Source organism: Delphinus delphis, chromosome 2 (assembly GCF_949987515.2).
Source record: "Delphinus delphis chromosome 2, mDelDel1.2, whole genome shotgun sequence".
NCBI classification, from domain to species: Eukaryota; Metazoa; Chordata; class Mammalia; order Artiodactyla; family Delphinidae; genus Delphinus; species Delphinus delphis.
The window spans coordinates 141,380,826-141,408,159 of record NC_082684.1 but is presented as its reverse complement, the minus strand read 5'-3'; positions in this window follow the sequence as shown (position 1 = coordinate 141,408,159).

Sequence of the window (27,334 nt, the reverse complement as noted above, 5' to 3'; positions counted from 1 at the left end):
AAAAGGAGTTTCAGAAAGAGAGAGAAAAGAGACAAGGTCTGAGAATTTTCCAGAAGGAAAGCATTATCAGAATGAATAAGCTCACCGAATCCTGAGCAGAATGAACACATAAATCCACAATAAACATATCATAGCGACCCTGCAGAACACCAAAGACAGAGAAAAAGTTAAGAGCAACCAGGAAGACAAATTACCAGGAAGACAAATTACCAGGAAGACAAATTACCTATAAAGAAGCAACAATTTGACTGACAGCCAAAACATCATCTACACAATTGGTTCCTCCTATAGGTCAAAGGCCACTGCCAACTTGTTGACAACGTGGAGAATGCATTTTGCTTGAAACGACTGCAGGGAGAACATTTTTCTCACTAAGAGCCTTCCATGTTAAATGCATCCTTCATTCACTTCTTCAACAGGTTTTTACTGAGCACCTACTATGTGCCACCCTGGTCAAGGAACTTCCTCGCTCTCAAAGAGTTCAAAACTCTGGATTCAGATACTTTGACAGTAGAAATACAGGTGATCTAAAAGGCCAAGGAAATATATCTAACCCAGAGGAGAGAGGTCAGGGAAAGCTTCCAGGAACAAGCAAATCCAAGCTGAGGTCCATCAGATGAACAGGATTAGCAAGGGAAGATTTCAATCTATGAGAGCAAGGGAAGACTGTCTGCACTGCTGCATCTCTAGGATTCAGAACAGTACCTGGCACCGGGGAGGTGCTCTGTAATTGCTTACTGAATGAATGAGTGACGGGCAAATCAGTGGAGTGGCTAAAACACAGGTATAGGGGAAAGCAGGTGAAGGTGAAAAAGTATTGCATGTTTGAGCACCAAAGTTCAGTACAGCTAGAGAACAGAGTATGTATGTGAGTGCAGGGAAGATGGGGTGATGAGGAGACAGGTGCAGGATGAGGCTTGAAAGCTAGACAGGGACCAATTTAGGCTATGTTAAAGGGTGTGGATTTTATTTTAAGAGCAATAGGAATTCAATGAAGGGTTTTAAGCAAGGGAGAGGTATATTAGATTTGCATTTGCAAAAATCACTTGGGTCCTAGTGTCAATGTCAGGGAAGTTAGCACTGTTCTATAAGGAGAAAGAATACTTCCTCACCAGTAACATGAGGAGCAGCTTTCAGATTTCCCCCAAAAGAGCTTGAGAGAGAAGATGGGAGGGAGGGAGAGAAAGAGAAGAGGGAAACAGGGGGAGAGGGGCAGCGGGGTGGGGGAGGGAGGGAAGAAGAGAGACCGAGAGACCGTGCATGAGCAGGTCTAAGAAATAAACATAAAATCCTGGCTATCCACATCCTGCGGCGGGTGTGTTTTCCAATCAGCCCCGAGGCTTATGGCAGAGATAAAATAGGAAAGGAATATGTCCCCAGCTCCAGCTGAACATTCTGTTCAGGCTTTTCAATCTAAAAACTTCAGTGTGCTGGTCGGCACCGTTGCTGTTCTCATGTTGTTTGCCCTGCACCGGGCCAAACCCTGCCTCGAAATACCAACGTGTCACATGTGGGCCCAGGCAAGTCTCACTAACTTTATGAAGTCTGGGTTTCCCCACTTCTTGCAAAAGCAGTGAACCAGAGAAGGGTCCATGGTAATAATTATGACTTTCCTTGTATGGACGGCTTCCATACCAGGGGCGGCAAGCCCACAAGAGTCTGGCTGAATAAAACCATGCCCCAGCCAATGCCAAGTTCAGCAGCTTCTCTGTTGGCAGCTCCTGTTAGGGCTGCAAAGCGCTGAAGGAGCTGGGGGAGGTTCTGAGGATATGTTCCCAGGCCCTGGCACGTGGTAAACTCGGCACCTTTAATAGTCACAGTCTATGGCACGTGCAGCTGCCAAGCCGCAATCACAGGTTGCTCTGAGCAGTCGGTTAAAGTTACTTGTAAGGACTGCATGCAGGAATTCCTCCAGCAACATCGGGGTTTTGCTTTGTCTAGTCAGCCGGAAGTCGGCCAGGGCAGTGAGGAAGAGTTAAATCTCAAGAAGTTCTCTGGCAGGACCACCTCCAGCCCGGGAAGGGCAACAGGATACCTAAGGAATGAAAGGAAAACCTGAAACCAGAACGATGAAGAAGCTACCACAGGAACAGCCAGAGGGCAAGAGAGAGTAAAGAACCATCTCTAGGGGAGGCTGTGGTCAGCTGACTTGGCTGGACCCTACACAACTCCAGGGAGCTCCATCCGCTGAGACTGCAACCTCCCACCTCTGCAGATGGAAAGGAGCATAAACAGAGACAAAAAGGCCCCCGGGGCCCCAGGGCTGCTGTCTAGACACCGTTATCACAGTCAGGGGAAGAGGATGTGAGCTGTGGTAGGAGAAGTCCGTGTCCTGGGCTCTGACTAAGCCACTCGCAAGAGGCCTCAGTCTTCTCATCTGCAAGATGGGGATCATAATACTTGCCTCATAGGGAGGTAGAGAGAATTTTAAGAGCTGAGCTCAGTGTGCTCAGGGCCTGGAGCAGAGTAAGTGACCAATAAGTAGGAGCTCGTAACTATTAGGAACTCTTATCAAATCACATATCAAGGTAACTGTTCTTGCAAACTCACTAAAGATACAGATAATATTTTATTTCATATCTGTAACCTAAATGCCTAGTACAGGGTAATATTTTATTTCATATCTATAACCTAAATGCCTAGTACAGGGCCTGGTAAGCATAAGAACTGAATACATGGTTGTGGAAGGAAGGAGAGAGGAGGAGGGAGGGAGGTGGAGAGGGAGAGAGCCGGGGACTAGGTCCTTTATTTCTCTATCTTTGGCTCCCAGCAACAGTAGCAGGCCCTACAGTGAATGCTAACATTGTCACAGATACCGTTTGTTGTATGGAAAGTATCTACTCATCATCTACTTATTCACAAAACGATAGCTGAGTGCCTGCTGTATGCAAAGCCCTGTGTTGGGATCACTGGAAAACACAGAGGTAACTCTACTGCATCCCTATCCTCAAGGATCTCACGATTTAGGCAGAGACTCATATATAAATACTTCTAGTAGTGATCAACTGTGATAATACTGTAACATGGGTCCAAATAAGACAGGCCACCGGCCTTCCCTCCCTCACCCCACCCACAAAGTGACATGACACTTTTCTCCTAACTGGTTCCTTCCTGCGTGAGAGGAGGAAATTGTTTCCCTCTTTAAAGCCGTGGGAGAGAAGGGCAAGAATGTGATCATGCCTGGATGCAGCCTGCTCATCCTTAGGAAGGCCTGGAAGCACCCAGCCCTGGGCAGGCTTCTCTGCCCACAGCTACCATAGCTCAGGCCCGGCACAAAGGGGGGTCTGAGGTTTACTAAAGAATGTCCTGGTTTATCTTTCTCTACAGTAACCTACCATATGGATTCAACCAAGGCAAAGCTTTCCCAGGATCCAAGAGGCAGGGTGTGATGCTCTAAACATCACTTCCACCACTGGGAATAGTAAACAGTATTACTGTTTACTAATTTAGTAAATATCTAAATTCCAAAAGATATTACTGATGCTGTGTATAATTAGGATGCTAAATAAAACGGAGTCAAGCTGCTGGCTTACAGAGGCCTAGACGTATTATGCAGTTGGAAGAATATACATGTGTGTGAATCTATGTGTGTACATATACATACACACACATGCATGTGCACGCACACACATACACATACACTACTTATGGGTCCAATTTCTGAGATTTAGACTAGAGCATGGCTACAAAACGTAATGAACCCATGGAGGTGAGAAAGACAAAGGGAGTAGCCTTTCTCCTTCATCCTCCATGACACACTAGCCAAGAAAATTGAATGGACCTGGGAATAGATGAAGATAGAAACATATTGCAGATTAGCCACATTTCAAAAGGTAAACTCCAGGGCTTCCCTGGTGGCACACTGGTTGAGAGTCTGCCTGCTGATGCAGGGGACGCAGGTTCGTGCCCCGGTTCGGGAAGATCCCACATGACGTGGAGTGGCTGGGCCCGTGAGACATGGCCGCTGAGCCTGCGCGTCCAGAGCCTGTGCTCCGCAACGTGAGAGGCCGCAATAGTGAGAGGCCCGCGTACCGCAAAAAAAAAAAAAAAAAAAAAAAAAAAAAAAAAAAAAGGTAAACTCCAAACTGGAGAACCATTTGAGAAGCATCCAGAGTACTGAATTGCTACCCTCCGTTAGCTAAGAGCCTACCAAATGGCATACACATCTCATTTTCACTCACAACACAAAAAGAACACCAAATAAAATCCCTAGAGTCTAGCCTATGGCATCTCTTTCAAGAAATCAACAGCCCGAATACTTAACTCAAGCTTCTCTCATTTTATCCACCTTTTCTTCACAATTATATTCAGTGGTCTCTGTGATTCATAGCTGAAAAGTGAAGAATGAATTTCTCTACAAGTATTTCCCTCTCTGGATTTGTTGTTGCTCATAATAATTCTGATGACTTTCAGAGGAAAATGCTGAAAAGTAACATTATTACATCAGAGTCATGGCCAGTATCCTTAACACTTGCTTCCAAGTATTTCATCACCCAAAGTGTAAAACAACAAGCAGGCTGTCACTGGGAAAGCTTTCAACTCAAGTTCATTTATGGGGAAACCTCACATTAACATTAACCGTATATCATGGAGAAGGGTCCACAGCTAGTGTTTTCCCATTTACTGATAGTTACTACATGGTTGTTTGATCACATTTTCAATGACCCAGACAGCTCAGTCCACTAACTTGGAAGATTTTAAGTGGTTTAAAACACAAAATTCTGGCCTCTTCTACTAAAGAAGATATGAGATAAAGAATTAGCATTTCTCTAAGAGAGATCCGTTCTTTCCCCATATGGAGTAGGCTACAATGAGAGTAAGTACCCCACAGGACAAAAAAGGAAGAAAAAGGAAACTATCAACTAATGAATGGATAAAGCAAATGTGGTATGTCCATACAATGGAATAGGATTCAGCAATAAAAAGGACCCAGATAACAATACCTGCTACAACATAGATGAACTCCAAAACCATGATACTAAGTAAAATAGGTCAGACACAAAAGACCACATATTATATGATTACATTTAAGTAAACATCCAGAAAAGGCAAATCTCCAGGGACAGAAAGTAGATGAATGACTCTCAGACTGGGCCATAGGAGGGTGTAGTGACAACAACTGGGCATGAGGGATCTTTTGGGGGTGACAGAAGGTGTTCCACAACTGGATCGTGGTGGTGGTTATACAACTGTATAAATTTACTAAAAATCATTGACCTGTATACTTCAGAAGGGTGAATTTTATGACATGTAAATTATGCCTCTTTTTTTTAAAGAAGGGAGAAAAAATAAGGAATGTATACTCATTGTTGCACTTAAAATTTGGGTCTTAGTCACGAGGTCATAGAACGTCAGAGCTGGCAGAACTTGTAGCTCAGTGCCTCCGTAAGCTACACCTGGGACTCACCTAAAGAAGGTGGGGCTGGGGGGCTGGGGGAGGGTGGGAGGAGGTGGTGGTGGTGAAAGCCAGTTGCTCAAAGCCACTTCCATGATTAATGGTCAAGCTGGGATGAGAACCCAGGTCTCTTGATTACTGGTCTAGTGCACTACTCACAACTTATCTTTATTATTTTGCTTCATGCAAACTCCCAAGGCATTAATCATACAGACAACCATTCACAAACAGATGTGCTTGAGTCAAAGGTCAATGTTTTGGGGATATAGAACATACTGGATAACCTATGAATTAGTTATTCTCTGCTTGCATTAGTGCTTGTATATTTCATTTTCTTGTCCTCTCAGTATTTGTTTTTATGTGAAAGCTATGCCTGTTTATGACCTTTAGATTGAAAACGCTTTCCTTACCCAAAAGAGTCACAGATGCGTTTTTTTTAGAAGCTGAATCGACTCTAAAAGGCTCACTGCTTCAGTACCACCAACAGCAAACATCCAAATTCAGACCTAGCCACAGGGGCTTGTCTTTCTAATAGAAATGTAAAACAGATCTTTATTTGCCACAAAATTAACATGTGATCCAATTATGCAGAATAGGAAGGAATTTGTCGTTGAATTACATTAAAAAAATCACCCACACTAATTTAAAACAATGATACCACAGCCTTAATTACCTTGGGCTTTACTACTGTAGCTTTCAAACAGTACAGGAATATGATGAGACACAGCCATGCCTACGACAAAACATACACAGAAAAATCGGATTCTGTTTAAACAAACAAATGAGCAAGTTAAGAATTTTAAACAACTTTTTGGAGACAAATCGACCACTCTGAAAATTATTAGAAAGCGTTAAGTGTCAACCAACATTACAGACTATATGTTATGTGTCCCTGCCCCCTCCCAAATTCATATGTTGAAGCCATAACCGCTGCCCCTTGTAATGATATTAGGAGGTGAGATCTTTGGGAGGTAAACAGGTTTAGATGAGGTCATGAGGGTGGGGTCCCCATTGGGATTAGTGCCCTTAGAAGAAGAGGAAGAGACACCAGAACTTCTCTCCATCGTGAGGATACAGTAAAAAGACGCCCATCGGTAAGCCAGGAAGAGGGCCCTCATTAAGAACCAAATCTGCCAGCACCTGGGTCTGAACTTCCCAGGCTCCAGAACCATGAGAAAATAAATGCGGTTTAAGCCACCCAGTCTATGGTATTTTGTCACTGCAGCCTAAGCTAAGACAACCAAATACTTCCATTACAGTTTTGCAGACCGCTGTACAATTCAATACAGTGATCAAGGTTAAGTGGTTATACAACATCCCTTTCTCAGGAACTCAATCAGAGGTTAGTTATACATGTGCATTAAAGTATGTGAGAAAATATTTAGCCTTCCTAAATCTGCATTTTGCAAGGGGCTATTCTTGCAGTGACTTACTTATACATTTATAGCCTATCTACCAATGCTTTCGCCTTGGCATAAAGTGAAAATTAAAATAGAACTGCATATTTAGCTCAACTTCCCTGTCACAGAACCAGTCCTTAACTTTCTGAAATATATGACTTTAGCTTTAAAACAATGCCCATCTCCAAACCGCTTCACTTTTCAGTTGTCTGTATACACAGGGGCCAGCTGGATGGACACTCCCAGGATGCTGGGGTTCCCCAGACAGGCAGATGTCTCCTCCTCTGGAAACACAGAGGAAAATATACAGTTAATGAGGAGGGACAGAGCTTCACTGACCAGTACGAGTGGAAGCTCAGAATTTAAATATACCAATGACCTCATGCTCAAGAAGGTTCCAAACTGCCCCGAGGAATCAAACCTGTCTAGCCAGTCTTTCTCTAACAAAGCCCAAAACTCTTCCCCTATTCCACCTGATTGACCCATGCGATACCTAAAGTGGAAAGAAAAATTCCAAAACTGAAGGCAGTACTTGTGCAATGAGGTCTGTGAGCCTAAACCAGAGGATCTTTGGGGCGGGAATAAAGATTCTGTTTCAAATCACAGAGCCTGTTATAACAGAAGCAAATAAAGTAACCTCAAACTGCACAACCTCTAAACTATCAAATCCTATATATGCCCTAATTTTCTCAAATGACTCAGTTTACCTAGTTTGTGAAAGAAAAAGGCAGAACTGCAAATAACAGAAATATGTGAGGTGGGCTAAAGCTATGGCTACTTTTTTCTTTGAAAAAAAGAAGTAAGTAAATGGAATAAAATGAACTCACTGAAAGCTTGAGCAATAAAGGGAAAAAACTGCACCACTCTAAGACAACTAAGCTAATGATCATAAATATCTACTCTGAGCTATTTCCTCTCAGGATCCTTATAGAGCCTCAACTGTCCGCAAGCCGACACTGGACCCTTTAAAACATAACCCAACCTATGCTTCTTCACTAGGAGCCGGAACTCTCTTCCTGCATCTCTGCACAGAAAGGCCATGACCCTCAGCTTTCCCTGGCTCTTGGGATGGTGGCCAAAGCAAGAAGTCAGGCTGGAGAACTCCCCAAGGTGGTTCTCAGGTAACCAGCTGGTTAGATTTCATCTTGTGTGGGTTAGCTTAGCCTCGCTAAGCAAAGGAGACACTTGGCCCGGGCTGAGAATGATTTCTGTTTAGATTTCTTCAGGCCTTGATTCTAAACAGCCCAAAGAAAGGCTCCGCTGTCCCAAAGGGCACCTTTCAAGAGCAACAAAAATAGGACGCTCACTGAACAAAAGGGGACTGTTTGGCCACCAACGTCCTGAACAGGGTCTGACCGTAGAACTGGAAGGGCTTTCTGCAAAGTTAAAAAGACCGAGAAGAAAACAGCAGCAAGAAAAGAATCATCACAGAATCACCCACTCCAAACCTTCCTTCCCCTCCTCAGAAGTGCCAACGGATAAAATTTAAACCTCTTTGAAGAAAACTCCAGCCGGAGCTCAGCTTTCGAGTCTTAGAAGACACTGACGTCCCAAGGCCTCCCCACTGTCAGATCAAACACACACAAAACAGTTCCCTGATATGTGCCTGGTTTCCCCCATACCACACAAAACAGGCTTTCGCGTTAATCTGCGTATCGCACTGTGAGGAGAGACCTCTAATTTCACAGCACAGAGATAACACAAATAATTCATGTGACATATTAGCAGCGTACCTGCGGGGAAAGTGTTTAGTCAGGGCTCACTGAAAACAATAGGAGCTCGGCCACCACGTCAGAAGGCAAAGAGAGGGCCCTTCCAACAGGCTAAGCCCCTCCTGTCACACTCACTGGAGTTGTTTCAAGTCAACAGGTCTCCCTAATTACATGACACTTCTTTATTCTTTAGTCACTCTGTGACCTGCAACAGTATCAACTTCTTTCCAGGGCCTCCAGAGGCTACTGAATACTGGAAAGCTCCTGCAAACAGTAAGGGCTGCAAACATGCAGAATAGCGACCCCACTAGAATCATTATCAACATTATCACCACCAGCCCACCAACGAACACTTGTGCATTTCTTTGTCTCTTCCTGGTCAATTAAAAAAAAAGTTTTTTCCCTTTAGTTTCCCATGGCTAGACCCATCCTTTGAAGATCTCACACCCTTTCTCAAGACCCTCTTTCAACCTTCTCTCCCACAAAGCCTTTCTCCCAGGGCAATGTGGCTCTCCACAGCTACTATGCATTCCACTTCTCCCAACCCTGAGGTTCTGTCAAGTGTGAGGCAGATTCCCTTTAGAGACAGGATAAATCAATGCTGGACTGTGTAGAAAGTTTAAAAAAAAAGGGCAACAACTCTACAATCATCAATTAGACTTGTTGGGAACAAGACCACCACCCAAGCAGATAAAACTCAAATGCAACCCGAAGCAGCAAAGCGTATTAAAACCTCACTCTGAATTTAAAGACATTCTTGGTTTGTTCTGTGTGTGTGTGCCTCTAGTAAATGTAAGATATCCAGGTCCAAAGCCAGTTTTCCGAGATGCTTTTCTCTGTCACTGCACCAATCCATCCTCTTAACTTTCTTAGCCAGACCCACCTGGACCTTAGGCTTATTTTCTCCTGATTTCACTTTAAAATCCAGGAACATGTCCTGTGTAAAAATTTCACCTGCCAGTCCCCTGTCATAACTGCTGCTTCGTAATATCTCCAGCCCGGCGGGCCCGCCTGAGCTCCAGGCCCTGGCTAAAAGACTGGTTTTCCTAATCCCAAAGGCGCCATACTGTCACATGCTCCCTGCCAGACCTACATTTCCAGATACTTCCCCGGCACCTCCAACTCAGCCCATCCAAAATGGAACCCCTGCCGTCTCCCCTCTTCACGTCACACCCCAAACTGTCCCAGTCAATAATTCCACCCAACTCTGGGGCTGACTCCTGTCGGAACGTCTACCATGCACCTCCAATTGCACCCCCCGGGAAATGCTCCCTCAGAGCCCACCTCCTCACCGCATTCCAGTCCCAGCCTGCAGTACATCTCTCCAGAAGCACCACAGAGATCTCCTAACTTGGCTCCTTATCACCGTCAATCCTCCACCCCAACCTCAACATACTTACGCTTAAGTACTTTACCAAAAAGAAATCAGATATTTTTCACTTGCTCAAAATTTTGTCCTGGGAAAAGGTCCAAAATGCTTTGCCTGGCCCCTGTCTTCTTTCTCCAGCTTCATCTCCTAGTCCTGCCCACATAGTCTATGCTTAGGCCAGGCTCCACCTCATTCACCCTACCTGAATGTGCCATGAACTTGCACTTCATGAACCCTGGCCCAGAATGCCCTCTCACTTTCTGCCCTCTAAGCAAATCACTCCCCATTTTTCCAAAAATTAGGCAGAGATGCCCATTCAGTGAGCTTTCCCTGACTCCTCATGAAATGTTTCCTCCCTCTTCTGTGCACTATACATTTTGTAAATATCTCTATTATAGCACGCTCCATATTTTTTTGAAATTACTTGTTAATGTGTCTTTCCTGCCTATCGATTCTTCCCTTAATTTAACTCTGTACCTCCACTGACCAACAGGGGATGTGGCACATAGTAAGTGCTCAATTAATACGTGATGTGTCAATGAAAGGAGGCAATATATTGCATCACCTTTAAACACCGAAGCTTTCGAAGAATATTAGATTTTCTTGCCTCATCCCAGTTTTCCCTCAGCTGGCTCATCTTTCACATATTGATTCTAACCTGTACCGTCACTGGCATCCTGAGGGCATTCACTGAACGACAAAGTAAGAGGCAGAGATGTGGGACAGAAAACTCAAGACAATCTACAATGCTGTCCTCCAGGAACTGAGACCAATAAGAAGATAAACAGAGCTGAAGCAGCAAAACGTGACTTCAATAAAGACTGTAACTAATGAGCGATAAAACCAGAGTGTGTTTGCTACTAAGAAATAACAATGGACAAGACCAATTAATACCAGGATGTTGTCAAACACCATGGTAATTTTCATTATAATGTTTTATTGGGCACAATGTGATATTGATATTTTTTCATCGAGGTTTGCAATAAAATTTCTCCACTAAATATATTCTTAATCCAGATGCCAGGCATGGATGCTGTGTACTCTTTCCTCAAATGCTCACAGAGTTTAAAAAATCAACATTGTTGACCTGAGATACGGAAAGCACACAGTTGTTTATGAAGAAAATTTGCTTTTGATATTCTGGTCATCAGAGCCAGCATTATATATATATGAAAGTTAGATATATTCTAAAGTACATAAAATCTCAACTCTTTGGATGAGGTCTTTCTGGGGTTTCAGATTACCAGGTGGTGGTACTGACTGACAATGCTGCAGAAGCAAGATCCTGGAGTGAGGGCAGGTGAGAGATGGAGATGACCAACAAAATCCCTTCCAGATGGCCTCTGCACGAAAACATGGAGAGGAGGTCTTGGAGGCGGCAATCCAGCCTGGAGATTAACCAGGTAAGTCTTCAGGACCTCCCTGGAAATGGCTGGAAACCCATGTACATTTACTGCCAAACAACCCCACTGATGCCAATTCTCCTGAAGGTTCAGGGATAAAGTCACTGGAACCAAAGCAAAGTGTAATTCATCCTGGGACTTTTTAATTCACATGCCCCACTGGGAGCAGCCACATCTGATGCCGCCTTCTCAGATCCTGTTTCTGCTCTAGGGTTAGCTTATGACTTAAGGCGTAAAAATATGCCTCTCTCCTTCTGCTGTGGTAGAAGTTGTTTGGCCAATGTCCTTCCTTGGGAGACAAATGACAAAATAAAATGACCAGAGTTCCTGGGCCATTAATGCTTCTTTCCCAACTTGAAACATGTCAATTAATAGAGGCTCCCAGACATAATAAGGATGAAAAGGTTGAAACAAATACACGAAGCCTTGTTTTCAAACCCTACCCTTGATACTATTATTGACTTGGCCTGCCGTAACTGATACCTGTCCCAAGGCAGGCCAACCAATTTGTTAAAAAGGCAACACAGGCAAGCATTTTAATGCCAGTCATATATCTTCTTCTTGATCTGCCTGACTGGTACAATATTTGTGCCTGTGTGTGTTTATGTGTTTGTGCTTGTATACATTTATATTTAAATACATAAAAATTCACTTTTTCACTGAACAATGGTTTATTTTCATTCACTGACTGTTCAATATTATATAGGATTGGGGCTTCTCAGCTAGAGTCTGTTTCTTAAAGACCAGCTACTCTAAGTCTGCACGTGTGTGTATCACTCACACCATCACAATACAAGTTAGACAAAATAGATGCTTAATGGTGTAATTCACTTTACAATGGCACTATTATTACAGCATTACTCTATTTTCATTACTACTGCATATTAGGATCGGCTTCCAACATGTTTGAGTGAAGAAATAAAACAACCTAATCACAGTGCCAATTAATTCTGTAAAAGTCATACAGTATATCAAAACGAAAACATTTTCACAGCATCCCAGGAAGATGGGATTCCACGCCTAGTTCACTTCCTCTAGCTTCCTATGCTTCTATCCCTACAATACTTTGACCTAGCCTAGTCCAATTACAATCCAAAAATCAAAGACCCTTAGCAAGCTTAAATGATTCTCTAAGGAAGGCTATTATAATCCATCGGCACACCCTCACCTTGGGCTAACATTATTTTCCCAGATTTACCCAATACCATTGTAGTACCAATAACTACTCTTTCTCGTGCTGCTCTCTCATCAGCTCAAATACTGTAACAGCAGAGTGATTTCAAGCAGGTTGTGAGTCTCTGAGAGTATTGCTTGCAAAGTGCATGTAAATTATTAGATTACATTACAAGTGAAAGACTCAGCGGTGGGTCACCATAGTGGAGCATTAATGTAGAGCAAGTTGAATGGAACCCTCGAAGACAAGGTTCTCCACTGTGATTTTTTTTGGCAGGGAGGAGAAAGTGACTAAGGGGGGAGGGAGGGCAAGCAAAGATGGGTTGCTGAGGAATGAGGCATGAGAGAGCACCCAGCAGAGTGGGAAGGAGGGCACTCCCTCAGCCTAGATGGCTGGAGGGGGCAGCCAGCGGTACTACAGGAATAGTGAGGGTGGGGGAAGGGAGCAGGCAGACATGAGGCCCTCTTCTGGCTCAGCTGAAGGTGTGGGGTGTAACCTCAGGGAAGCCCAACAAGGGGCTGATGGGGTTGAACTTAAGTGATTCGCCTGCACTTGGCAGGATCTAGCCTGTGGCAGCGGAGCTGAGGGACTGGGATAGGATCCAGTTCAGGAAAGAGAACTGGTAGTTAAACGGAAAGACTCAGATGCCCTGGGACTCTTGCTTATTTCACAGAGCAACCAATCAGAACAAAGGAGGAATGCTGGAAGCAAAGGGAGCTGCAGACCTGAAGAGGAGAGAGGGGAGATATGGCCAGAGGGCCCCCTGCTCCTGGGTGTGCTCCGCCATCACCACCAACACTGGAGCGACACTGAATGTGTGCTGGGCATCCTGCCAGCTGCTGCACAGGCATCCTCACAGGTGAGCTTCTCAAGTACCGTGGGAAGCCGGCATCATAAACATCCCCGGTTTTCAGGTGACATAAGAAGCAGACTGAGTGGTGAATGAACTTACCTAAGGTCACACAGCTAGCACACAGCACACCTGGGCCTCACTCCCAGCAGGCTCGTACCAGCCACATATGCTGTTTCCCAACACGTCTAGCCTTGGTCTGAGTTGCTCAAGACTGGAGCAGGCCTGAACCTGCTATGGAGGGGAGGATTGGTGGATCCACGAGAGACAGAAGTGGGACAAACAAGGGTGGCTGGGTCCAAACCCAAGGCCCAGTTGGAAGTAGAAGCAAGTAGAAGCTGCACTTGCAGAGTTAGGAGGTGCAGAGCTGAATCTTTTGAGGCAGCAAACAGCTCTGCAGGGCAACGTGGGAGAGACGATCTGCACAGTTAATGAGCACCAACTTTTTCCAAGGCGCTGTGCAGGGGTGAAAGAATAAACCATGGAGCTCGTCTTCTTGTGGGGACTAGACTCCTGCCCAGGAAATAACACTAGAAGATAGTGTAAGGGAACCTGGCGAAGGAAGAGGCCACATGCTGATTGAATGAGTAAGGCCCATGTGCCTGACCACTGTAAAAGACACGGGGCTTGAGAACTGCAGGAAGGATGGGGTGAGTCTTATCTGAAGCCGAAACGATTGTAGGATCTCAAGAAGCAAAGAGATTGGACATAAGATGGGAGATGGGATGGGGAAGAAGAGAAGGGGGAGGAGGAGGGACCATACAAGGAATAGAGGTAAAAAGAGGCTAAGTTCAAGAAACATGTGGAGGAGAACCCTCAGGAGTGTCTGGTCAAAGGCGACCCAGACAATGGGCTACACTGAGATGCCACCACGAGAATGTAGGATCCAGGAAGGCAGGGATCTGACTTCTCTTGTCCGCTGCTTTATCCCCAGAGCCTAGCACAGTGCCCAGCACAGAGAAGGTGCTCAGTAAGTATTTGTTGACTGAAGCAATGCCACCCTCGTGCCTGTACACAGTGATGACAGCTCCAGGCAAAGGGGATCCCAGAATTTACATGCTAAGCCAAACTAGGCAGATGCACGTCTGTCTAAACGGAACACGCTATTGATGAGCATGTGCTAAAAGTGGCACAAAGATAGCGAATGATTACAAATAATAAGCATTTACCTTATTTTCCCTCCCCCAACTCTTCCTTGAAACTATAATGAGTAACACCTGGAGTGCGACCTCAGTTACTGTGGAAACCCTCCCTCCCTCCCTCCCTCCCTCCTCTCCTCCCACCTCCAGGCCACAGCCCACAGAAAGGCTGCTTCTACCTCATGCCCAGGACAGTGGTTTTCAACTTCGAGGAGCAGCCCATAAATAGATCATGAAACCAATTTGGTGGCTCATGACTTGTATTTTGTCTTTAAATAATAGAGCAAAAATAACAGTGCATTGCAGGTAATGGACATTCTATGTGAAAAGTTTACTGTGTGTGTGTACACTGGCTTACAATATATTATGTTTTTCTCATAATAAACCCATAATAAAGACACTGCACTAGAGGGAAAAATTCCAATATTAGGACACTTGTTTTCATATCCAAGCTGAATGACCCTTGTTTTCCTGGCTAAGTATGACTGTCAAAGGTACTGCTCTTTGGGCCAGTAAACTTGGCCCATCCTGAAACATCAAGAAATTCTGTGTAGCGTACTAAGTTCAGATCAGTTCCTTCAAAGTGGCCTCTCAGTTTCACAACATACAATCTTTTTTGAAAAAAAAATAAGATTTATTTTTTCCAGTTATAAAAATAATACATGCATAATGCAGGAAACTCAGAAAATACAGAAAGGCACAGAGAAAGAGAAACTCAAAGATAATCCCACCATCCAGAGTTGACCACTTTATCACTTCCTCATTTAGGTACACGTGGGCCCATGTTAATATATACATACATATACACACACACACACGCGTGCACACACACACTATGGTTTTTATTAAAATATCCCATTCCCTGCACACTACTATGAAAGCCATGACTTTTCACTAAGTGGTAGATCCCAAGCAGCTTCCACTACAACATGATTTTTACTGGCTACATACTATTCCATTCACAGACTTGCTCAGGAGCATCCCTATAAAAGACATAGCCTTAAACCCTCTGCCTCGATGAAAGAGGCCAGCTGCTGAGAGGTAACCCTCCCCCACTGCACAGCTAGAGCTGGCTGCCTCTAGCTCCAGCAAACATAAGGGCTCCAAGTACTGGATGCCCCACTCGATGTCCTGTATTTTACTTTCTACCAAGTCAGAGCAGGAGACACAGGCACAATTTTCACTATTCTTTCGAATGGCTTTACTGGCAGAGCCGCAAGCTCACCGGCTAATTTTTAATGAATAATAAAAATGCCCGGTGGGATTAAAATATAATAATACTGATAATGTTCTACTGTTGAGGCACAGCCAAAACAAAGTTACTTTCATACATATCTACCACCTAAGGCTGGGCTGACCTGCGTATGTAATGTAATAGCCTCGGGGCGGGGCGTGGGGGTGTCTCCCGGTGGACAAGAACTTGCTGGAACTTCTGAGCATCCTGACATAGCACTCAAGTGGAAAGAACATGGTTAGGGAGGGAGAAGACCTGTGTTCTGGTCACAGCCTTGCTACCTACTAGGAATGGGACCTCAGGCACATTCTGATCTCTGTGGGTACCAGTTTAAATGGGGGGTGGGGTGTAGGCTAGATGGTTCTTAAGGCCTCTTCTGGCTCTAACAGGCTTTAGTCTAATAAAACATGACCCATGGCAGCCTCATGAGTGAGCCCTACATATCTAATGTACACCCCCAAGCTCAAGATTAGAAAGCGAGCTTTTGAATTTTCTAGAGCCCTTTCAGGGGTACATTCAGTTCTCCTACTGATTCTTTTGGGGAGCCTCGAGAAAGTTTAAGCAGCTCACCACTCTTCATGCACTTTCTGTAGAAACATGCTCATCCAAAGTGGGTCACGGTGCCAGAAACGGTAAAATACAGCTCCAGCAATTTCATCCTTCTCATCATCAGTCAACTAATACTCTCACTAGAAGAAGCATCGTCTTTGATTATCAAAGGATTTCATTTGCCTTTGCTTTCCCCCTGCTTCATTACCTGCACAATTGAGAGTTATGGGCAGTTCACCCTCCCAGGTGCTCTGTACTTCCAGATATAATATCCCTATCACACAAACGTTCCTGGGAGTACATGCTGTATTGTTACCGTGGCCTTTTTACCATCCACTGGCTTTATAAGTGTACAGTGAAAATGAAAAGCAATGCAGTTTATTGAAGAGAATTGCGACATGTACCCGTTTCTTCCGCCATTTGTCTGTTGAAAATCCATTAACTTCTAAGCAGTCACTCCTCCCCATGACTGGCGTTGATCATATGGGATTATATAGGCCTCTTTGCTTCTGGAAGGGCAGAATCATATCGGGTTGTCTTTTCTCCATCCTTGTCCATTTCTTCGGGTTTCTTTAAAACTAACTGGATGAGTCAATAAACACGCCAGCCATTTCCCTTAACACCTGTTCTTGCTCTGTTTCTCCAAATATTCCCTTACCTGCCTTTGTCAGTTGGCATTCTCAACAAGTTCATCATAACTTCTCAAAGTGCCAACTTTTCCTCTGTTCGTCGTCCTCGTTAAAGATAATTTAAACTGAGAAAGGCACATTCCCAGCCATTTCAGAGTCACTGCTAATTTCATCCTCTTTTGCATGGGAATCTCCTTCCCTCTAGAGATTCCCTTCCTTCACTCACAGCCCCCGCTCCCCAGCCCCCCACAGGCAGCATCCTTTATCTCTGTATGCACGACCCCCTTCCCCTATTCCACCACTCTTATCTTTCCCCCCCAGTACTTCACCCAGTAAAACACACTTTAGCATGTGGCTCTCCTTCCTTCACTCCAGTTCTGAGAGAAATGTCTGTGTCTGGAGATTGTAAAGTCACCTTCAGGAAACAGGCATACAGTCGGCTGTCAATTAATCAGGATAAGACAGAAAAAATTACGTGTGCAGCGCTGCTTCTCAGTCCATGCCTTTATGCTTTGGGGACCAAGAGGATTTCTCCCACCCAACCTAAAATTCATAGTGATGCCTTTTGTTTAGCTATAACGAATTCTCTACCTAGCAGCACAGCTGTTAATAGTCTGGATTATTTTAAACAGTGATTACCATACCTCATTATAAATTCAAGTGTTGGTCTCTCCTGTTTTCCCCCCATTCTGTTTCACCTCTCTTCTTTGCAACCTGCCTGTTTATCCTTGGTAGCATTCTTCGCTTATAACATAAGTCAAATGACTCTATATGCTGTAATTTTTAGTCCCACATTCAGAGTCTGACATATAGATTTTAAGCCACTTGATTCTCCCCCATTAGGCACAGACCCGAACATCACCATTCTTGTCACGTATACAAGTCCATCAAGTTTCAGTGTCATTTATACACCATTTTATTGCTTTTTACTTCTTTCACACACGCCTACCACTTACGTACAGCAACTGCACAACATTCATATTTCATAAACTTCATCAGTATTCAGCCAAATCCTCCCCCGAAGTAAGCTAGGTATTTTTAACAGTGCACTGCCTCCTTCACAGGCGTGAGAATCCTGTACCAAGTGGTACCCTTCCTGGTACCCAGGAAGAGTTTTATCTATTATGGTCTGTTCACAGATGTAGGAACTTCCTAATTGTTTCAAAAAACTTTACGGTAGTTCATGATCAAAACTCAAATGCCCAACCACGCTGTTAGAGATCATTGGAGGCTGGATGACTATAAATCCTCTACACCTTGATTATTCCTATCCGTTTCCAGCCTCTGATTGAGCTCCAGGGAAAGCAGCAAGGGTGTAGAAACTACCTGGGACAGCCTGGAGGCCTCCAGCACCTTCCAGGGTGTGGGAAAACCTGTCCTCTCCACTGTGGTGGGTCCTGCAGACAGGGCCACGAAGGGCACCTTCTGTGGACAAGATACTCACTGGAAAACCACAGGGCTGTGCCATTGTCAACGTGCCACAGCACGTAATGGGATAAGACAGTTTGTAATAATGATGTGTCAGTGGAGGCCATAAACATCTGTTAGGAAAAAAAAGATTGTTCTTCCACCAACACAAGGGAATTGTTACCTGTAATTCCTTTTCACCTTAGCATGTAAAAGCCAGAGACGAAATGGAGCCTGCCTAACCCACGGCTATGGTACCTTTATTCGTCATCATGCCCTACTCCACTTTTCTAAGGATTTCTTTAGACAATCTCCTTTATGTCTTTACTCCGAAAGTAAAATAATGATAATAATAATAATAAGGCTGTCACAAAAGAACACGAAGACTCCCAAGCTGAATTTCCAACACTAGGATATCAAAGATATCATAAGATAACTCAGTTATTTGTAGTGAGGTACATGGACCTAGAGTCTGTCATACAGAGTGAAGTAAGTCAGAAAGAGAAAAACACATAACCGTATGCTAACACATATATATGGAGTCTAAAAAAAAATGGTTCTGAAGAACCTAGGGGCAGGACAGAAATAAAGATGCAGACGTAGAGAATAGACTTGAGGACATGGGGAGGGGGAAGGGTAAGCTGGGACGAAGGGAGAGAGTGGCATGGACATATGTACACTACCAAATGTAAAACAGATAGCTAGTGGGAAGCAGCCACATAGCACAGGGAGATCAGCTCGGTGCTTTGTGACCACCTAGAGGGGTGGGATAGGGAGGGTGGGAGGGAGACGCAAGAGGGAGGAGATATGGGGATATATGTATACGTATAGCTGATTCACTTTGTTATAAAGCAGAAACTAACACACCATTGTAAAGCAATAATGCTCAAATAAAGATGTTAAAAAAAAAAGATATAAGATAACCACAGACTACCATTAAATCAGGTGGGACGGTCTTGAGAAAGTCAGTCTCTGACTGTAGTACCTGGGATGCTTTCCACACTGGTCCAGTGAACAAGGGCCTAAGCTTGGAGAGAGAGAGTCTCCTCTGGAGAAATCTAACTGTTCTTTATTGACATTCTTGAAAGTCTTCCTTCTAACCCTAGAATTTCCTAACTTTCAGGATTGATGAAACCCCTTCAACTCATCTAAAGGAGAGGCAAAAATAGCTGACATTTCTATCTACCACTACACAGGGGAGAAGTTACATAATGCTACGGTAATACAGCACGTAACTTATCTGTAAATAAAATAGCCTTCCTAAATTCTTAAGGATGATTTTACATCCTCTACACTGCTAGAGAAAGAATTAAGGTCTAGACTCAGGTTGAAATTTTCCTCTAAAGTAAAAATATCAACTAATCAGAATCAACTAACTGATGTGAATTTCTATTCTGCAACTTGCAACTCAGAGAACAAAGGAGGCAAGTAACAAAACATACTAATATTGAAGATTTAACCAAAAAAAGAAAACAATTTCCAAGCAGGGATCAGGACAGATTAGCCCAATTTCTGATACTGTCTCCATTTACAGTTGTATAATGTACAATCATAATTCATCCTCAGGACAGTGACACTGTGGTACCCTAAGATCCTCGAACCTCCAAGAAAGATTCAGTTACATCCTCAATGTTCTTTCCAGGGCAGGAAAGGGGATCAGCACACTTTAAAAACACATTCAGTAAGGAAAAGACAAAAAATATTTCTGCTCAATCTCCTGTTAGCCAGAAAAACTAATTCATCAGTGACACCTTGGTACTCTTATAGAAAAATCATGGTTCATTGTATATTAATCAATGCTCCAACACTGTCTACCTGTAGAGTTTTGGGGAGGTGTTAGTTCACAATATTCAACTGTATTTTTCTTAATGTACAGCTTAATAAGATGGATGAACATTTTAACAGCTCATTTCAAACCAACACTTTCCATTCCGAATGAGATACCAAAAAAAAAAACCACCCTTGTAAAAAAGCATTTTGTTTTAAATGATGGAAGAGAGAACACCTCAGAGAGGCAGAGAGAGAAATAAAGAGGAGGCTGTTCTTAAATTCTCAGCAAGGAAGACAGTCTTCATTTTCAGAAAGGTATTGCACATTCTAGGTTGGTGTTCACTCTGGCACCTCAAGGCCTTTCAAAGCAGACTCTTATTGCTCTGGAAGAACCTATTACTAGTCTGGGACGAATGGGTCAGGAATCTCCTTGAGGAGGGGAAGGATGATGTCTACCTCAGAGTCCCAGCACTCTGGCTCGTGAAAGACAAAGAGAGCAAGCAGCAGGATACGTCATTTGAGGAGAGCGGCATTCTCTGTAAAAAATTTTGTGCGTGGGGCAATCACATTACAACTCTTTCCCCAGACACCTGAAATGTAGTTAAGTATTTTGCTTCCACAGACACAGAAATACATTGATAAGCATAGAAGCACCATTCATCAAGGAGACCAGGAAGATGGGCAGGGGGGGCGGGGGACACCCTCAGAAAAAGTGGCACGTGCTGTTAGGGACCACACCACACCAACGGAATTCGAAGTGACACCCAACTCAGTCTGTCCTTCCAACATCACATCACAACTTCCTAAAGGCAAGAATGGGAGAATCGGGAGAAAAACGTGAATCTTAACTCAGAACTGACAAGAGTATGGCCCAAGGAGAAGAACCCCTGGGCTTGTCTCACTCACATTCCAAAGGTTAGCTTTGGACAGGGATCAGTTTGCTTTCAAAAGTGATTCAGCTGTCACCAAAAACCCCAGAACATTTGCATCCGGAGGCAACAGCTATTGCGATTAACATTCCTACAACTCCCTACATCCCACTTAGGAGTCTGATGTGGAACCAGCAGTTCGCGCTTGTACCCCCCGCCCCAACCTCTGCTACCTGGAAAACACAAGCTTAAGGTCTCCTGGTGAGGGGTCTGGTCCATGCAGGCTCCATATTTCAGTTTCGGAAACAGAGACTTTTCTAAAGCCAAGGGCTCCTCTTAACACCGGTAGGTTTTGGAAAATTCCAGCAGGTGACTAACATAAAAAAAGAGTCTGTTGTAAATGTTTTTAGCCACTCAGGATTTGACTTCTGGATTAATATAATTCAATTCTTTTTAAGAAAGACGAAGGAAGCAACAGAAAAGGTTCTCATAATCATCATCAAATGCATTTTCTAAAATTATTCTATTACATTTTTAAAGGGTACAATTAAAAATGTTTTTATGAGCAATTTACTGGAAAATAAAAGCCCCTTAGTTTAAAAAATAATTATTCCATCCCTCTGGCAAAGAATTTTATCCCAGCCAGTAGCTCCTTCAAACTATGGGGCATCATTTGTTCCCTGGGGAGAGCCAGGTCCACATAAGAAAAGCTGATTCAAGAATCAATCTCTAGAAAGTGCTCGAAATTGCCAGGCAAGAAAGCAGACCAGAAAGTGAATCAGTCAAGACTGAGGAGGGGAATGGTGGCACAGCACTTTGAAAGGCAAAGACTTCTGTGGGTCTAGAAGTCCTCAGGGCTCCATATAAACTACAGGCCTTCTTAACTGATTTTAGGTCAATCTAAGCGAGCTTCCAGGGGGTTCGATCTCAACCCAACTGAGCTTTTCAGTGTTAATCCCATCTTTTGGCTTCGATTTTTCCCTTAGGTCAGCCTGCCCTAAAAGCCTTCCACCTTCAGCACTGGTGTTCCCGACCGACTGCGTGACACACAGCTCCGTGAGGTAAACTTTAGAGAGGTAGAAAACGTAAGCTCTGGCATGCGCATAATAAGGAGATTCTGAAAGAGGGTTTTGTTTTTGGGGAGGGGGGGTTGAATTTTTAAATTTTATTTTATTTATTTTCTATACAGCAGGTTCTTATTAGTTATCTATTTTATACGTATTAGTGTATACATGTCAATCCCAATCTCCCAGTTCCTCCCACCACCCCCTCCTTTTCCCCCTTGGTGTCCATACGTTTGTTCTCTACATCTGTGTCTCTATTTCCGCCTTGCAAACTGGTTCGTCTGTACCATTTTTCTAGAGTCCACATATACGCATTAATGTACGATATTTGTTTTTCTCTTTCTGACTTACTTGAAAGAGGGTTTTTAACAACAGTTATGTCACAATGCTCATGGCTCCCTGACGTCCCTGAAAGCCTTGTTAAATTACAGCTTCGCTGTAGTTTTTCCGCTTCATTCTTACTTCCCATGTTGCCTCTTGCCTTTCTTTCTTCCCTTTCATTGGGCTGAAAAGATGGAACTGAACGACACCAGCCATCATTAATAGCACCCAGAAAACGGAACAGTTCCACTAAAACTGCTAACATTCCCTGCCCAGTTTTCAGAAGAAGGGGAGGCCGTCTTTCAGATTATGAAGTCACACATCTGACTTTGGAAGCTCAGGCACTCATGGTGCATGGCCCATTCACCGGTAGATTCCCAGGTGTTCAGAATCCAGCAACAGCTTCAAGTCTACCTAGGTAATGTCTCATGAGGTCACCTCAATGTCACGAGAATCCTGACCACAATCTCTGTGGACTGCAAACACTGTCTGCCTGGAGGCTAATCCAGCTACCTCTCTGGAAAGCATCTTCCGAATCAGAAAGCATCGCACTTCACCCAATACCAAGGACTCCACTCAACCCTCCTTGAGGTTGAAAATGCTAATTTTAAGGTGATGATGTTTGCTTTTCCTTTTGAGTTGTGTGCCTTTATGTTTTAAGTATTAAAAAGCCATAATCACCTAGTGTGTAGGTTAATTTCTTTCCGATATTGTAATTTATGCAACATTAATACTGGATGCCAGCTCCAATTTTCTTGCTGCTTACACTCTGGGAGCCGACTCGCATATTCTGCCAACTCCATTACATCATCTGAAAACCCAAACATTTCCCATTTTCAAATCACTCTCATCTACCAAGCATACTTACACATTCTCTCTTTTTCTCCCTAGCTCTCACTCTCAAAGGTTGGTACCCCTGAGGAGCAGACAGTACATCTGAGGTTAAAGTCTGCAAATGCACATAATTTCTGGAAGCTATTACTACTGCTGTGTTAGCTAAAGGATGCCTCCATCTCTGACCTTCCTTTTTCCATTCAGACTGTTATATAACCTAGTGCCTGCGTGCAGGATGTGAGTTGAGTGTTTGGGCCTTACCTCCTCTCCCTCCCCCCATTAAATCTCTGGAGGGATGGACAAGAGGTTGGTTCAAAGAAGAGAGAGTGGGGGGTGGCCCTCTAGGGGGCAAGGGGATGTGGGTCAGCAGGTCAGCTGTGCAAGAGGCATCCTACCCCTACGCTGTCCCTCTCCCCTTGTTGCTGAGCCTAGAGGGCTGGTGGTACTGAAAGCCCCATCGTTATATAATTTGCAAGAACAGCCAGTTACGGATTTGCTAGTCGGTTCTGCAGCCTGCCACCCCGATCTCTTGCAAGAACACCTTCTGGCAAGAATGACACCTGAAGATGCTAATAACACACGGGAGGGGGATGCCTAAGATGGAGGGGGGTGGCAGCACAAACCAGAAATTACTGTGGCTTCCTACATACTATGTCCCCCACCCTTCCCAAAAAAAAAGCCTCAGAAACACATGAAGGGGATTTTCTCCAGTGTTTCTGATTAACCCTGTTACATAACCCGCTCGCATTCCAAATCCACCGTCTCAGGTCTAAATATACTCTGTGCAGCCAAAAGCTCGCCACACACAAACTCCCCGAGCTAGCTGCAGGTCCCGGCCCCCAGCCCCGATCCCCCTCCCTGTACTCCCGACCCTCGCTGCCCCCTCCCTCCCGCTCAAACCGCAGTTCAATGTGTTCACTCTTTCGAAATCGCCTTTAATTAAATGTTTTTCGCGTGTGTCATCCTGATGGCTTTTACTGTACTCGAATTCCGTGAATGGGAAAGCGCCTGGACAGGGGGTGTGGCTAAGGTGTGTGTGTAGGGGGGGAATACTGTAAAACAGCTAGCACATGATCAGCCATATTCCTACCTCCAACTCTAACATCGAGAAGAAGGGAGCGGCTCCCGGGGGCCCACACTCGCCTCTCCCGCCCTCTCCAATCGCCACCAGAAGCCGAGTGGCAAGAGGAGGGGGCCCGCTGGGCCAGTGCCCAAGCCAGGGCTGGAGATCCTCTCTGCCCCCCAGCCCTGGGCGGCTCGCGCGAGCCTGCTTCCTCTAGAGTGACAGGGATGATTTATACATTATTAACAACAGTAATTAAAGCCGTAGCTTCCTCCTGTTGTTTGCAAACTCCAGGCGCATTCAAATAAATAATCCCCCATCCCCAAGAAAAACCCCACATCAGGTGCCGATACCTTTAAGAAAGAAGGAAGAGGGTGAGCTTTCCCCAACACTCCACTTTAACTAGAAAAAAAAGCAAGGAGGAGGCAATGGAACCCCCTGCAAACAAACACATACACACGCACACACATTCTACAAAATGAAGTGTGTAAATATCGCCCGGGGAGGGGGGAACATCGATCGCACTATCCAACCAGCATTCAACTCGCACTGACCATTCCCAGGTTCTTGCAGAAACGCTTGGAGAGGGAAGGATTTCCCAGGTCAGAAATAAGTTTGGGTGCCTTGGCGATCTTTCTTTTTCTGCTTGTTTGCTTTTGCAGACGCTCACTCCGAATGCGCGTGGAGCGCCCCACAGGACCGCCGCCCCGGGCGAGTTGACGCGCACACGCCCCCCGCCAGGCTGGGCGTCCGGCTGCGAGCCCCGGGTCTGCAAACTTGAGCATCTCCCCTCGCAGCGCCCGCCAGACAACTTGGCGAGCACCTCGCGCGCCCGCACCCTGCTTCCTCCAGCCCAATCTCCAAATCCCAAACCCACCGCCGTGCTCCAGAGAAGGTGCCCACGTCGCCCCCCAAGTCCAGGAGCGCCCCCTCTCCACCCCCGGGGCTGCCCTGGTCACTCAATCCTAACGCCCCCCTCAGCTCTGCGGGGAGCCGAAAACCCACCCCGTCTCGGGCTGCCGGGGCCGAGACTGTCAAAGGAGAAAAGGTAAAGGGGAAAGAGGGTGGTCATAAACAGAATTTTTTTTCCCCTTCCTTTCCTTTTTAAAGGACACTGCCGCTTTAAAAGTTTCTTTCCCGGGCCCCCACTCTCCGGTTCTCCGTATTTTGGGGAGCGTATTTAATTTCGGCAACGCGGCTTCCCTCCTCTCTTTGCAGAAAAATCAAAGCCAGGGGGTGAACCCGCCGGCTGTCAACCCTCCTGCCGCGTCCCCCGCCCCCCTCTCCTCCCGCAACCCGAGAACGGGCTGCAAAAGTTTGCAACATTTCTGGGGGGCGGAGGGGGGAGGGGAAGGGGGTGCTCCGAGCTCTGGGCGCCGGCGCAGGCTCGCGCGCGGCCCCCGACCCCGCGACCCGGGCGCCCGCTCCCGGCCGCCCCCAGCTCCGCGCCGGGGCTCCCGCCGCCCCCTCCTCAGCCCCTCTCGCAGCCTCCTACCTCTGCTGGTGCTGGAATAGCTCTGTCTGCGCACCGGGGCGGGCGGCTCGGTCTTGCGGGCGGATTCCTGGTTCAGCGGGGTCTCCCTGGAGCCGGCGGCCGCGTCCGCGCCGCTGCTGCCCGGCTCGCTGGCGGCGGGGTCGGGGGCTGCCGGAGCTGACTCCATGTTTTTTCCCAATGTAGAGATCGCTGGAGATGGCGAGCTCCGAGACTCCCTCTATCTTCTGTTTTCGGAGCAACTCTATGGTACCAAAAAAAAAAAAAAAAAAAAACGGAGAAGGAGACCGGGGAAGGAGAGAGCAGGCGGCGGCGGGCGGGCGAGCGAGAGCGCAAGGGAGCGCGCGAAGTGTGTCTGGGTGGACGTGTGTGTGCGCCGGAGAAGGGATGGGAGGCGGGTCTGGCCACAGGCAGCGCTAGCGAGAGCTTCTCCAGCCGGTCCCCACACCCACATTCCCCACCCTCCAGACCCCAGACCGAGAGCCACGGACTGGCTGCCAATTTTGGGAGGTGGGGAAAAGAGTGGAGGAGGAGGGGAGAGCCTCACGTGCCCCCCTAGCCCAGGGACAGAAATTAAGATTGGCGACAATGATTCTGTACCTACTTCTGAGACTCTCTCGGGAGCAGAACTTGTCCCCATCCGCAGCCAGCCTGGGAAGAGACAAATCCGGTTATCCACGTCGGGGAATCGCAGGTAGCTCCCTGCCAGCCCAGACCAGGACTGAGGAGAAACTAAAAAGGAATTAGACCTGGGCTGACACCCCAAGGAAGGCAGAGGATGGGAGGACGGAGGACGTGGCACTTCTTACTTTGCCATGGGACGTCCAGTGGGTTTCCAGTATTGGTTTGATATATGTGTCTAAAACACAATTTGTGAGTCTAGAATTGCCATGGATAGCCAATTTTTGGTATGGTTGAAAGCGGTCGCTGTCAGCTCCTTTGCTGTTTCCTCCGAGAAGGATCCAGAAACCACTTGGCAGGGCAATTTCTACTAAAGAAAACTTTGGCTTGATTGGTCGAGGACTATCTAAACTGGATGAAATATGCCACACTGCATCTAGTTAATGCATGGCTGCTAATTGTCAATTCCCACTGGTACTATTGCTATAAAATGTACAGTCTCATCCATAAAAGATATACTGGAGAGGCGTTAATAACATCTGAATGATAAAATTCAGGTAATTAACAGCTTTTAATAAGTTACATCATTGTAGGCATCACTCCGCAGTCCCCCCTTCCACTGAAACACGCCCATCGGGTGCTTAATGAAACCCAAGGGTAGTGAAGAATTGCATCAGTGTTACTTTGATCTGGAACTCCACTATGAAGGAAAAATACAAATTGGATGAGTGGAAAATATTCAGGTGGTAGTAGCCTGATTTCCCTGCCTCAATACTCAATCCACCATTTCCTCTTGCCTGCCGAGACACTGATGAAATCAGTACATTTTTAACACACACCCACCTTCCTTTCAGAAGCCTTGCAAATTTTGACAACAAAAAATATTGTTATATACCAGAAGGTGGCATAAATATGAGTATTTAGGGGGTGGGGAGGGAATTGGGGAACATTTTGCTTTTGCTAACTTCCTGGTTTGGAAAAATGCTTTTGAAAAATAAGAGGAAAAAAACCTAGTTAGATAATAGCTTAAGAGGAACCT